At 40.2% G+C, this 12,500-nt stretch overlaps 1 protein-coding gene across 2 annotated transcripts in view; it reads right to left on the bottom strand.

The window, feature by feature from the left end:
* Positions 1–12,500, bottom strand: part of LOC126980866 (myotubularin-related protein 6-like) — a 112,450-nt gene that overhangs the window by 52,696 nt on the left and 47,254 nt on the right. The window lies entirely within an intron of this gene.

Genomic DNA, 12,500 nt, shown 5'->3' with positions numbered 1-12,500 from the left:
TCCTCCTCTTCCTCCTCCTCCTCCTCTTCCTAAACCACGTTGACCTCCCATAACTAAAGCGTGTGACCTTGACCTAACGTTACCTGACCTTTCCTTCCTTTGACCCTCCGTTCTCGTGACCTCTACTTGATGTCCCTTCCCTCGCCTGACCTTGCCTGACCTTGCCTGACGTAACTTGACAGACAGACAAGTAATGCGAGAGAAAGGTGGAGGAAGGGGGGAGGGAGGAGGAAGCTATCTTGTAAGGGTTCTCTCTCTCTCTCTCTCTCTCTCTCTCTCTCTCTCTCTCTCTCTCTCTCTCTCTCTCTCTCTCTCTCTCTCTCTCTCTCTCTCTCTCGTTTCCTGTCTGTTGTTCTTGTTAGTGCGTGATGTGTGTGTGTGTGTGTGTGTGTGTGTGTGTGTGTGTGTGTTCTGAAAAGGTTACACAAGGAAGGAAGGAAGAAAGAAGGAAAGAAAGGAAGGAAGGAAGGAAGGAAGGAAAGAAAGAAAGAAAGAAAGGAAAAAAAGGAAGAAAGAAAAATATGTAAAGGAAGGAAAAGAGGAAAAGAAAAGAAGAAAAATTCATGAAGTAGAGAAGGAAAAGAAGGAAAAGAAAACATAGAGAAGGGAAGGAAGGAATGAAGGAAACAGGATAAGATAGACAGACAATGAATGAATGAAAGAAAAAAAAGTGATTGCGTAAAAAAGAGAAAAAAAGGAAAAAGATAAAATATGGAAATGAAAAAACGAGAAATAAAGAAAAAATGCGAGTACGTAAAAAAAAAAAAAAAGGAAAAATGATATGGAAAAAACCCCGAGAAATAAAGAAAAAAAAGCATAATAAAAAAAGGCAAAATAAAACAGAGTAAGAAAAAAGTAAAATGTCTAAAAATAATAGAAAAATAAGAGAAAAAAAATTAGAGAAAAATGAGAAATATTTGGAAATGAAAAAAAACCGAAAATTAAAGAAAAAAAAAGCAAAATAAAACAAAGTAAGAAAAAAAAAGTCTACAAATACGAAAAAAAAAGTTGAGTATTTGGAAATGAAAAAAAAACAGAAATAAAGAAAAAAAGCAAAATAAAGAAAAGCAAAATAAAACAGAGTAAGAAAAAAAAAAGTCTAAAAATACGAAAAAAAAAGTTGAGTATTTGGAAATAAAAAAAAAACAAAGAAAAAAAAGCATAATAAAGAAAAGCAAAATAAAACAAAGTAAGAAAAAAAAATAAAATGTCTAAAAATACGAGAAAAAAATGTGAGTTATATTTGGAAATGAAAAAAAACACAGAAATAAAGAAAAAAAGCAAAATAAAGAAAAGCAAAATAAAACAGAGTAAGAAAAAAAAAAATAAAATGTCTAAAAATACGAAAAAAAAGTTTAGTTATATTTGGAAATGAAAAAAAAAACAAAGAAAAAAAAGCATAATAAAGAAAAGTAAAATAAAACAAAGTAAGAAAAAAATAAAATGTCTAAGAATACGAAAAAAAAAGTTGAGTATTTGGAAATGAAAAAAAAAAAAAAAAACCAAAGAAAAAAAGCATAATAAAGAAAAGTAAAATAAAACAAAGTAAGAAAAAAAATAAAATGTCTAAAAATACGAGAAAAAAAGTTGAGTATTTGGAAATGAAAAAAAAAACAAAAAAAAAAAACAAAGAAAAAAAGCATAATAAAGAAAAGTAAAATAAAACAAAGTAAGAAAAAAAAGTAAAATGTCTAAAAATACGAAAAAAATGTGTTATATTTGGAAATGAAAAAAAAAGGAGGAAAAATAAAAGTTAAGTGGGGAAAAAAATCACTTGGGAAATCAGAGTGAGGAAAGAAATGGGAGGGAAAAAAAGATCTTGTAGGGGAGGAATGTTCTCTCTCCTTCCTCTTACTTCCTCTTACCTCCTCTTCTTGTCCTCTTCCTCTTCTCTTCTCTTATCTAACTTTATCCCTTCCCCTTATTTTTCCCTCTTCTTCCTCCTCTTCTTCGCTTCCTGAACCTTTCCTCTCCTTCTCTCTTCCCTCTTTCGCTTCTCCTCTTATATTCGTAGACGTTTATTCCTTTTTCTCTCTCTCTCTCTCTCTCTCTCTCTCTCTCTCTCTCTCTCTCTCTCTCTCTCTCTCTCTCTCTCTTATCCTTATTGCTATGTCCCATCTTCCATTTCTAAGCCTTCGTGTTTTCTTCTCTCTCTCTCTCTCTCTCTCTCTCTCTCTCTCTCTCTCTCTCTCTCTCTCTCTCTCTCTCTCTCTCTCTCTCTCTCTCTCTCTCTCTCTCTCTCTCTCTCTCTCTCTCTCTCTCATCTTCTCATTCACTCTTTCATCACTTCTCTTCTCTCCCCCTCTTTACCTTTTCAACTGTCCCCTCTTCTATCTCTCTCTCTCTCTCTCTCTCTCTCTCTCTCTCTCTCTCTCTCTCTCTCTCTCTCTCTCTCTCTCTCTCTCTCTCTCTCTCTCTCTCTCTCTCTCTCTCTCTCTTCCCCTCTTTCTCAATCTTTATCCCTTCCTCTCCTTTCTCTTGTTTCTTCTGGGTCTCCTTTCATCGTTCTATCTTTCTTTCTTTCTCTCCCTTCCTCTTCTCCCCTCTTCCAATCCCTAATCTTTATTCCTCTACCTCTCTCTCCCTCTCTTTCTCTTCCCCTTCATCCATTATTGAATATTTACTGTTTCCCTTCCTTTCTCTTCCTTCTTTCTCTTTCCATCTTCTTCTACTGTTCCTTTCTTTTATTTAATCCCTTTCTCTTCCTTTCCTCTTTCACTGTTTCTTCTCCTATCATCTAAACTTTTAATTCTTCCTTCATTCTCTTCTCTCCTTTCTCCTGTTCCTTCTTTCTTCCTTTCATGAGCTTATATTCCTCTCTCTCTCTCTCTCTCTCTCTCTCTCTCTCTCTCTCTCTCTCTCTCTCTCTCTCTCTCTCTCTCTCTCTCTCTCTCTCTCTCTCTCTCTCTTCTTTATCTATTATCTCCCTTTTTTCATTCCATTTATTTCTTCCTTCCTTCCCCTTTTCTTCCCTTTATTCCATCTTCTATCGTTCCCTTCTTCATTTTCAAGTCCTCCATTTTTTTTCTTTCATCTTCTTCCCCTTCTTTCATTTCTTAACTTATATGCTGTTTCTCCCTTCTCTTTCTCTCTCTTCTTCCTTCTTCCTATCTTTAACCTTTCTTCTTCTTTTCCTTCCTCTATATTCCTTCCTTTCTTCCCTTCTACTTTTCCTCTTCTCCATTCTTAAATCTCTCTTTCTCTCCCTCCCTCTGCTTCCCTTCTTCCTCTCTCCCCTTCTCTATTTTTAAACCCAATTTCTCTCCCTTCCTCCTTCCTATCTTTAACCTTTCTTCTTCTTTTCCTTCCTCTATATTCCTTCCTTTCTTCCCTTCTTCTTTTCCCTTCTCCATTCTTAAATCTCTCTTTCTCTCCCTCCCTCTCCTTCCCTTCTTCCTCTCTCCCCTTCTCTATTTTTAAACCCAATTTCTCTCCCTCCCTCCTTCTTCCTATCTTTAACCTTTCTTCTTCCTTTCCTCCCTCTATATTCCCTCCTTTCTTCCCTTCTCCATTCTTAAATCACTATTCTTTCTCTCCCTCCCTTCCTCTTCTTCCCTTCTTCCTCTTTCCTTTCCTCCATATTCCTTCCTTTCTTCCCTTCAACTTTTCCCTTCTCCATTTTTAAATCTCTCTTTCCCTCCCTCCCTCTCCTTCCCTTCTTCCTCTTCCCTCTTTTCTATTCTCAAACCCAATTTCTCTCCCTCCCTCCCTCCCTCTCCTTCCTCCTTCCATCGTCCTCTCCTTCTTTTTCCGTCACACAAAGGATCTGATCAGATGGATTCGATGGAAAACCCTTTGCCTAATAGATTCAAGGCGCTGTTTTGGTTGCTGCTGTGAATGTAAGGCTTTTTATTATTTTTTATTGTAATTTTTCTTGTTATTTTCTTTTTTGTTGTTGTTATTTTCATCTTTGGGAGTTCTCAGTTCTTCTTCTGTGATCTCATTTCTCTTTCTCTTTCTCCCTTTTTCTCTTTCCTCCCTTCTTCTTCTTCTTCTTCTTCTTTTATTTTCTTTATTTTCTATTTTATTTTATTCGCTTTTATTGTTTTCTTTGTTATTTTTTTTTCTCTTCCTTCTTTCTATTCCCCCCCTTCTATCTACCTTCCCTTCTTCTTTTTCTTCCCTTCTTCTTCTTCTTTTACTTTCTTTCTTTTCTATTTCATTTTATTCGCTTTTATTGTTTTCTTTGTTATTTTTTCTCTTCCTTCTTTCTATTCCCCCCCTTCTATCTACCTTCCCTTCTTCTCTTTCCTCCCTTCTTCTTCTTCTTCTTCTTTTATTTTCTTTATTTTCTATTTCATTTTATTCGCTTTTATTGTTTTCTGTTATTTTTTTTCTCTTCCTTCTTTCTCTTCCCACCTTCTATCTACCTTCCCTTCTTCTCTTTCCTCCCTTCCTCTTCTTTTCTACTTTCTTCTTTTCTATTTCATTTTATTAGTTTTTATTGTTTTCTTTGTTATTTTTTTTCTCTTCCTTCTTTCTATTCCCCCTCTTTCTCTATATATCTTCCCTTCTTCTCTTTCCTCCCTTCCTCTTCTTCTCTTACTTTCTTCTTTTCTATTTTATTTTATTAGTTTTATTGTTATTTTCTATATTTTATTTTTTGCTAGTTTCCAGTTATTATTTTCTTATCTCATTTCTCTCTCTCTTCCTTCTGTCTACCCCTCCATCTTCTCTCTATCTTCTCTTCTTCTCTTTCCTCCCTTCTTCTTCTTCCTCATTTCCTTCTCACGCAATCTTTTTTCCTTCCTTTATTTCTTCCTCTTTCGTAAATATCTTCCTTTGCATAACTGAATATTTTTCTAAACATATATTTCCGTTTTTTTTTATATATTTTTCTCTCCCTTCCCTTTTCCTCCATTCGTCAATTCTTCCTTTTTCTCTTTTCCACTCTCTCTCTCTCTCTCTCTCTCTCTCTCTCTCTCTCTCTCTCTCTCTCTCTCTCTCTCTCTCTCTCTCTCTCTCTCTCTCTCTCTCTCTCTCTCTCTCTCTCTCTCTCTCTCTCGTTGCATTGATGAATATTTCTCTAACATTCATTTCTGCTCTCTCTCTCTCTCTCTCTCTCTCTCTCTCTCTCTCTCTCTCTCTCTCTCTCTCTCTCTCTCTCTCTCTCTCTCTCTCTCTCTCTCTCTCTCTCTCTCTCTCTCTTCCATTTCCTCTATTCATTAATTCATCCTTGTTTAAATTTTTCCCCAATCTCTCTCTCTCTCTCTCTCTCTCTCTCTCTCTCTCTCTCTCTCTCTCTCTCTCTCTCTCTCTCTCTCTCTCTCTCTCTCTCTCTCTCTCTCTCTCTCTCTCTCTCTCTCTCTCTCTTCTATTCATTAATTCTTCCTTGTTTCAATTTTCCCCCAATCTCTCTCTCTCTCTCTCTCTCTCTCTCTCTCTCTCTCTCTCTCTCTCTCTCTCTCTCTCTCTCTCTCTCTCTCTCTCTCTCTCTCTCTCTCTCTCTCTCTCTCTCTCTCTCTCTCTCTCTCTCTCTCTCTCTCTCTCTCTCTTCCTTCCTCCTTACATTCTTTATTACTTCTTTTCCCTCCTTCTCCTTCTCCTTTTCTTCCTCCCTTCTTCTACTCTACCTATCATCTCTATTTCCTCTTCCTTTCTCCTCTCTTCTCTCTTCTCTCCCTTTCTTAGTCTCTTTCCTCTTAAAATTTCCTCCATTTCTTCCTACCTCCCTCAATACTGTACCTTTTTTTCTCTCCGTTTTTCCCTTTCTCTCTCTCTTTCTTAATATTTTATCTCTCTTTATATCTCCCTTCTTCTTACTCTACCTCCTCTTCCCTCTCTTCCTTCATCTTTCCTCTCTTCTTTCTGCCTTTCCTCCTCTTTCCTTCCTATGTCTCTACTTCCCTCCTTCTCCTCTTCCCTCCCTTCTCCTTCTCCTTTCCTTCCTCTTTTGTGTCTTTCTTTCTCCCTTCTTTTCATTCCCTCCTTCTCTTCTCCTTATATCTCTGCCCTACCTTCTTCTCTTCCCTCCCTTCTCTCTCCCTTCCTCTTTCTCTCTCCTTTCTTTTCCTTCCTATCTCACCTTACACCTTTAACACCCTACCTACCTAAGCCTACCTGTGTGTCGGGCTCCTGGAACACTCATACAAAGACTCCTAAACACCGAGCACCTGTAATTAAGCCTTTGGAATTACCTGTCGTTAAGGCGTTACCTGTGTTTACCTTCGTCTTGTGTGTGTGTGTGTGTGTGTGTGTGTGTGTGTGTGTGTGTGTGTGTGTGTGTGTGGGTGGGTGGGTGTGTGTGACGCATACTTTCTCATATATTGATATTCACATTCTCTCTCTCTCTCTCTCTCTCTCTCTCTCTCTCTCTCTCTCTCTCTCTCTCTCTCTCTCTCTCTCTCTCTCTCTCTCTTTATACTTTTTCCATGTTTATTATTTTATTTTGTTTTTTCTTTCTCATCTTTTTTTTTTCCTCATCTTTTCTTTCTCTTTTTTTCTTTTCTCTTTTTTTCATTTCTACTTCTCTCTTTTTCTCTCTTTCATTCATCTCTTTTCTTTTACGCTTTTCCATGTTTTTGGTCTTTTCTTCCTCTCTTTCTTTCCATTATTGCTCCTGTTTTCTTTGCTCACTTCAAACACTCCTTTCTCCTCTCCTTTCGTTTCCTACTCCTTTACCCCTCATTCCCCCTTTCCTTCCTTCCTTCCTTCCTTCCTTCCTTCCTTCCTTCCTTCCTCTCTCTCTCCCTCCTGTCCTGTCCTGTTCTGTTTTGTTCTTTTTATTTTCTCTCTCTCTCTTTCCTGTTTCTTTACTCTCCTGCTCTTCTTCTTCTTCCTCTTCTTCTTCTTCTTCTTCTTCTTCTTCTTCTTCTTCTTCTTCTTCTTCTTCTTCTTCTTCCTCCTCCTCCTCGTCCTATTTGCCTTGACCTTTCCTCCCCTCCTCCTCCTCCTCCTCCTCCTTCTCCTCCTCTCTCCTATTTTGACCTCTCCTCTTCCTCCTTCTGTATCCTTCCCCCTCCTCCTCCTCCTCCTCCTCCTCCTCTTCCTCCTCCTCCTCCTCCTCCTCCTCTCTCATATTTTGACCTCTCCTCTTCCTTCTTCTTTATCCTTCAACCCTCCTCCTCCTCCTCCTCCTCCTCCTCCTCCTCTCTCATATTTTGACCTCTCCTCTTCCTTCTTCTTTATCCTTCAACCCTCCTCCTCCTCCTCCTCTTCCTCCTCTCTCATATTTTGACCTCTCCTCTTCCTTCTTCTTTATCCTTCAACCCCCCTCCTCCTCCTCCTCCTCCTCCTACTACTACTACTCCTCATACTCACTCATATTTTTACATCTCCTCTTCCTTCTTCTTTATCCTTCAACACTCCTCCTCCTCCTCCTCCTCCTCCTCCTCCTCCGTTTACCTTTCACGGGGCGTCCACAAAAGATATTCTTAATCGTTCAAAGCTGACACAGTGGAGAATTAAGCTTGGAGAGACGACGTTCCTCCTCCTCCTCCTCCTCCTCCTCCTCCTCCTCCTCCTCTTCCTCTTCCTCCTCCTCCTTGATGGTGGCATTCCTTCCTTCCTCCCTCCTCCATTTCGCTTCTTTTCTTCTCCTTCTTCTTTACTTTCTTTCTTTATTTATGTTTTTATTTTTGTTTTTTCTTCGCTTTGATCTTTTTTTTTTCCTTTTCTTTTTCTTTGTCTTTTTCTTCTTCTTCTTCTTCCTTTTTTTCTTTTTTCTTTCGTTTCTTGTTTTAATTTTGCTTTATTTGTTTTTTTTCATTTTGCTACTTAATATTCACCTTCTCCTTCCTCGTCCTCCTCCTCCTCTTCCTCCTCCTCCTCCTCTTCCTCTTCCTCTTCCTTGACAAGACGTATTACACTATCATTCCTGAACTCTCTCTCTCTCTCTCTCTCTCTCTCTCTCTCTCTCTCTCTCTCTCTCTCTCTCTCAGACAAGACTAATCACGCCTACTCTCCCCTCCACCACCACCGCCACCACCTCTCTTAAAGCCTTCAATAAAACCCTCTATTACAGCCTCCTTAAAAGTCAAGTTATATAGTCAGTTGCAACACTAGACAAGCCGTGCGCGTGGATCACAGACAGACAGACAGACAGACAGACAGACAGAGGACTACAAGGAGAGACACTGAAGGGGTTGAACTTTTTAGAATTACTTTTTTTTTCTCTCTAAATGGAATCGGTTTTTGGGTCCTTTCATTTCCCTTCCCTTTTTCTCTTCCTTTCTCCTCCTTTTCCCTCCACTCACTCTCCTCTCCTCTCCTCTTTGATCATTCTATTCTTGGGTCCTTTCATTTCCCTTCCCTTCGTTTCTCTTCCTTTCTCCTCCTTTTCCCTTCACTCACTTTCCTCTTCTCTCCTCTTTCTCCTCTTTGATCATTCTATTCTTAGGTCCTTTCATTTCCCTTCCCTTTTTCTCTTCCTTTCTCCTCCTTTTCCCTTCACTGACTTTCCTCTCCTCTCCTCTTTCTCTTCTTTGATCATTCTATTCTTGGGTCCTTCCTTCCATTTCCCTTCCCTTTTTCTCTTCCTTTCTCCTCCTTTTCCCTCCACTCACTCTCCTCTCCTCTCCTCCTTCTCCTCTCCTCTTTGATCATTCTATTCTTGGGTCCTTTCATTTCCCTTCCCTTTTTCTCTTCCTTTCTCTTCCTTTTCCCTCCACTCACTCTCCTCTCCTCTCCTCCTTCTCCTCTTTGATCTCTCTCTTCATTTCTCCAGTTCGCTTCTTCCCCTCTTCTTTGTTTTTCTTTCTTGTTTTCTTTTCTTCTCTGATCTTTTTTTTCTTTTCTTTTTCTTTCATCTACGTCCTTCATTCCCCTCTTTTCTTCATCTCTGTTTTCTCTTCCTTTTCTCCGACTTCCCATCTTCTTTTCTTCCATCTTCGTTGTCTATTTATCTCCTTTCTTTTCTCTGTTTTCCCCCTTTCTTCTCTTCTTCCATTTCCTTCCTCCATTCCTCTCCTTTCTCCATCTCTATCTTCCCTTTCTTCTCCCTGTTTTCCCTCATTTTTCTCTTGTGGGGCAGGACACAGCTAATATCAACGCAAGACTTTAGAGGAAGTGTACAATGTGATCCTTGTGAGGGGGGAAACGGAGAAGGGTCATGTTGTAAGTCCTCCCTTTGTCCCTGTTAACCTCTGTATCTGTGTCTTTTGAGGGTGAGTTTTGAGTACGGGACGTTGGGTGTAATATGATTCTTGAGGGGTACAGAGTGAAGATCTTCCAGTCACTGTGTATGTTCTCCTGGTTTTATCCTTTGTACGTAATATGTCTGACTCTTTCCTCGTGAACCTTCGTCTCTCTCTCTCTCTCTCTCTCTCTCTCTCTCTCTCTCTCTCTCTCTCTCTCTCTCTCTCTCTCTCTCTCTCTCTCTCTCTCTCTCTCTCTCTCTCTCTCTCTCTCTCTCTCTCTCTCTCTCTCTCATGTACTAGGTCAGTTTAAGGTACAGACGCTGGGAGTGGTTTAATTTTTTGGGGTGTACAGGTTAGGCCCCCCCCCCCCCCCTCCTTGGTACAGTGTTTCTCTCTTTTGTAACATCTCGTATCTCGCTTTTACTTTGCACACCTTCGTTTCTCTCTCTCTCTCTCTCTCTCTCTCTCTCTCTCTCTCTCTCTCTCTCTCTCTCTCTCTCTCTCTCTCTCTCTCTCTCTCTCTCTCTCTCTCTCTCTCTCTCTCTCTCTCTCTGTTATGGCGTTGGAAGTAATTGGGAAATACTCCTTGATAAAATGCCTCTCTTTGCAGCCTCAAGTGTAGAGTCCTTTCTTTCTATATAAGTCTGTCTTCTTCACCCACTTCAGACGCTCTTTTTCTCTGCTCTTTTCCCTCCTTTCATCTCTCCTTTCATTCCCCACTCCTTTACCCCCCCCCCCCTTCCTTCCTTTCTTTCTAAATATGTCTGTCTTCTTCACCTACTTCAGACACTCTTTTTCTCTGTTCTTTTCCCTTCTTTCACCTCTCCTTTCATTCCCCACTCCTTTACCCCCCCCCTCTACTTCCCTTCCTTCCTACAGATTGAAGAAAAAACAAGTAGGCCTATAGACTGAAAAAAAAAAACACTCCTTGCGTATTTTAGCACCTTTCAGACGTGACGTGCCGAGTTTATTCCTTGTTAAAATCTGTGTCTTTTTTAGCGAGTACCAGACGCAAGGAATAATGTAATCCTCCCAAAAGTCATGTTTCATATTTATCATTCTCTCTCCCAGCGAGGTGGTGGCTGGAGGGAGGAGGTGATGGTGCACTTTTCCACCCCTTTTTCTGGTGCTTGCGGCCGCGATGTGGTCGGGACGAGGCCGCCACACCCACGCCCCGGACACATCAGGATACATTTTACGGCCGTGTCTGCCCGTGATGCCTTTTCCTCCTCCTCCTCCTCATCTTTCTCCTCTTTACCTCTTCCTCTTCCTCTTCTCGTCGTCTTCTTTTTGTTCGTGTTCCTCTTATTTCTCTCTTTACTGTAAAATTTCCATGTTCCATTCTTCCTTAAAGGCACATGCTGTTCTCTTCTAACTATGTATTCCTATGTATTCCTCCTATGTATTCCTCCTCCTCCTCCTCCTCCTCCTCCTGCAGCTGCGCCAAAAGGAGGAAAAAACAAGTACCCTCCACCGCCCTCGTTTTGCGCGTGTGTGTATGTGTGTGTGTGTGTGTGTGTGTGTGTGTGTGTGTGTGTGTGTGAGGAGGAGCGCACTTCACTGAAAGGAAGGAAGAAGAGGAAGAAGAAGAAGAAAAAGAAGAAGAGGAAGAGGAAGAACAGGAAGAGGAAGAGGAGATGGGAGAAGAGGGAACAAAGCAAGGGCTGCAAAAATATATGAAAAGAGGAGGAGGAGGAGGAGGAGGAGGAGGAGGACGGGTCAGATATTAATTATATTGCAAATTTCTCCCTCTCACGTTGCTGGCTGGAGGAAGAGGAGGAGGAGGAGGTGGAGGAGGAGGAGGAGGAGGAAGAGGAGGAGGAGGAGAGCGATAAAGTTAAATAATGATAGGGAATTTGAATGACAAAGTAAGAAGAAGAAGAAGAAGAAGAAGAAGAAGAAGAAGAAGAAGAAGAAGAAGTATAATTAAACTGAGAAAATAAAAAGCAAGAAGAAAAAAATAGAAAAGAAAGAAAAATCGAAAAAAAAAAGAAAAAGAAGAAAAAAGAAGAAAAATAAACAACTAATGAAGACGATAATAGACGATGTAAATAATAATAATAATAATAATAAATAATAATAATAATAATAATAATAATAATAATAATAATAATAATAATAATAATAATAATACGTTAAAATGAAGGGGAAAGAAAGATCAAAGAGTTCTGGAAGAGGAGGAGGAGGAGGAGGAGGAGGAAGAGGAGGAGGAGGAGGAGGTAAGAAATGTACATAATGAAGGTGAAATGGTCTCTCCTCCTTACTCTCTCTCTCTCTATCTCTCTCTCTCTCTCTCTCTCTCTCTCTCTCTCTCTCTCTCTCTCTCTCTCTCTCTCTCTCTCTCTCTCTCTCTCTCTCTCTCTCTCTCTCTTACCTCCATATTCCCTTACATTATTTCTCTCCTCCTCCTCTTTAAACATTTCCTCCTCCTCCTCCTCCTCCTCCTCCTCCTCCTCCTCCTCCTCCTCCTCCTCTTCCTCTTCCTCCCTTTTTGTTATCTCTTCCTCCCAGACCATCTCCTTTTCCTCCAACCCATTCTCCGTATCTTCCTCCTCCTCCTCCTCCTCCTCCCCTTCTCTTCTTATCTCTCTCTCTCTCTATCTCTCTTCATCACGTCCTTGACATTTCCATTCCCTCTCTTATCTTCTCTCTCTCTCTCTCTCTCTCTCTCTCTCTCTCCATTCTTCTCTCCATCTTTCCTCCTCCCCTTCTTGGTTTCCTCCCCGTCTCCTCCATTTTTATTCTTCCTTCATCAATTTATTTTGCATCGTTTTTCTTCCCTCCTCCTCCTCCTCCTTTTGTCTTTCCTCTTCTCTCCTCCGTTCACTCCCTCCTCCCTTTCCTTCTTCCTTCTTTATTTCATTTTCTTTTTCCTTATTCTTCCTTCCTCCACGTCTCTTGTCTTTATCAATCTGTCTCTCCATTTTCATCGACAGTTTCTCTTTCCTCTTTCCCTCCTTTCTTCCTCTGTCTTCTTCCACTGAATTCTTCCTTCCTTTCCTCTTTCCTTCCTTTCTTTCCTCTTTTCCTTGTTCTCCCTTCCTCCTTGTCTCCTTCCTTTGTCAAGCGAACAAAATGCTTGGCTTCATTAAGAGAAACCTTCATTCAAGAATAAAGACGTAATACTTCCGCTGTACACTAGCTTGTTCTGACCCCACTTGGAATATGCGGTGCAGTTTTGGTCTCCCCACCATGTAAAAGACATCGCTAAATTAAGTGTTCAACGTCGGGCATAAAAAATTATCCCTTCCTTGCGCAACAAACTTTACGACGGTCTTGAGAAACGTCGCCTCCGAGGAAAACTGATCGAATATTATAAAATACTTAATGGCTTTACGAATGTGGACAAATCAAAACTGTTTATGACCGATGGCACTTTGCGAACGAGGAATAATGTCACAAAACTTAAATGTAAACAAGTAA

This window comes from Eriocheir sinensis, chromosome 45, assembly GCF_024679095.1.
Source record: "Eriocheir sinensis breed Jianghai 21 chromosome 45, ASM2467909v1, whole genome shotgun sequence".
Lineage (NCBI taxonomy): Eukaryota > Metazoa > Arthropoda > Malacostraca > Decapoda > Varunidae > Eriocheir > Eriocheir sinensis.
Note: the sequence above shows the minus strand (reverse complement) of the source record. Positions and strands in the feature narration are given on the sequence as shown.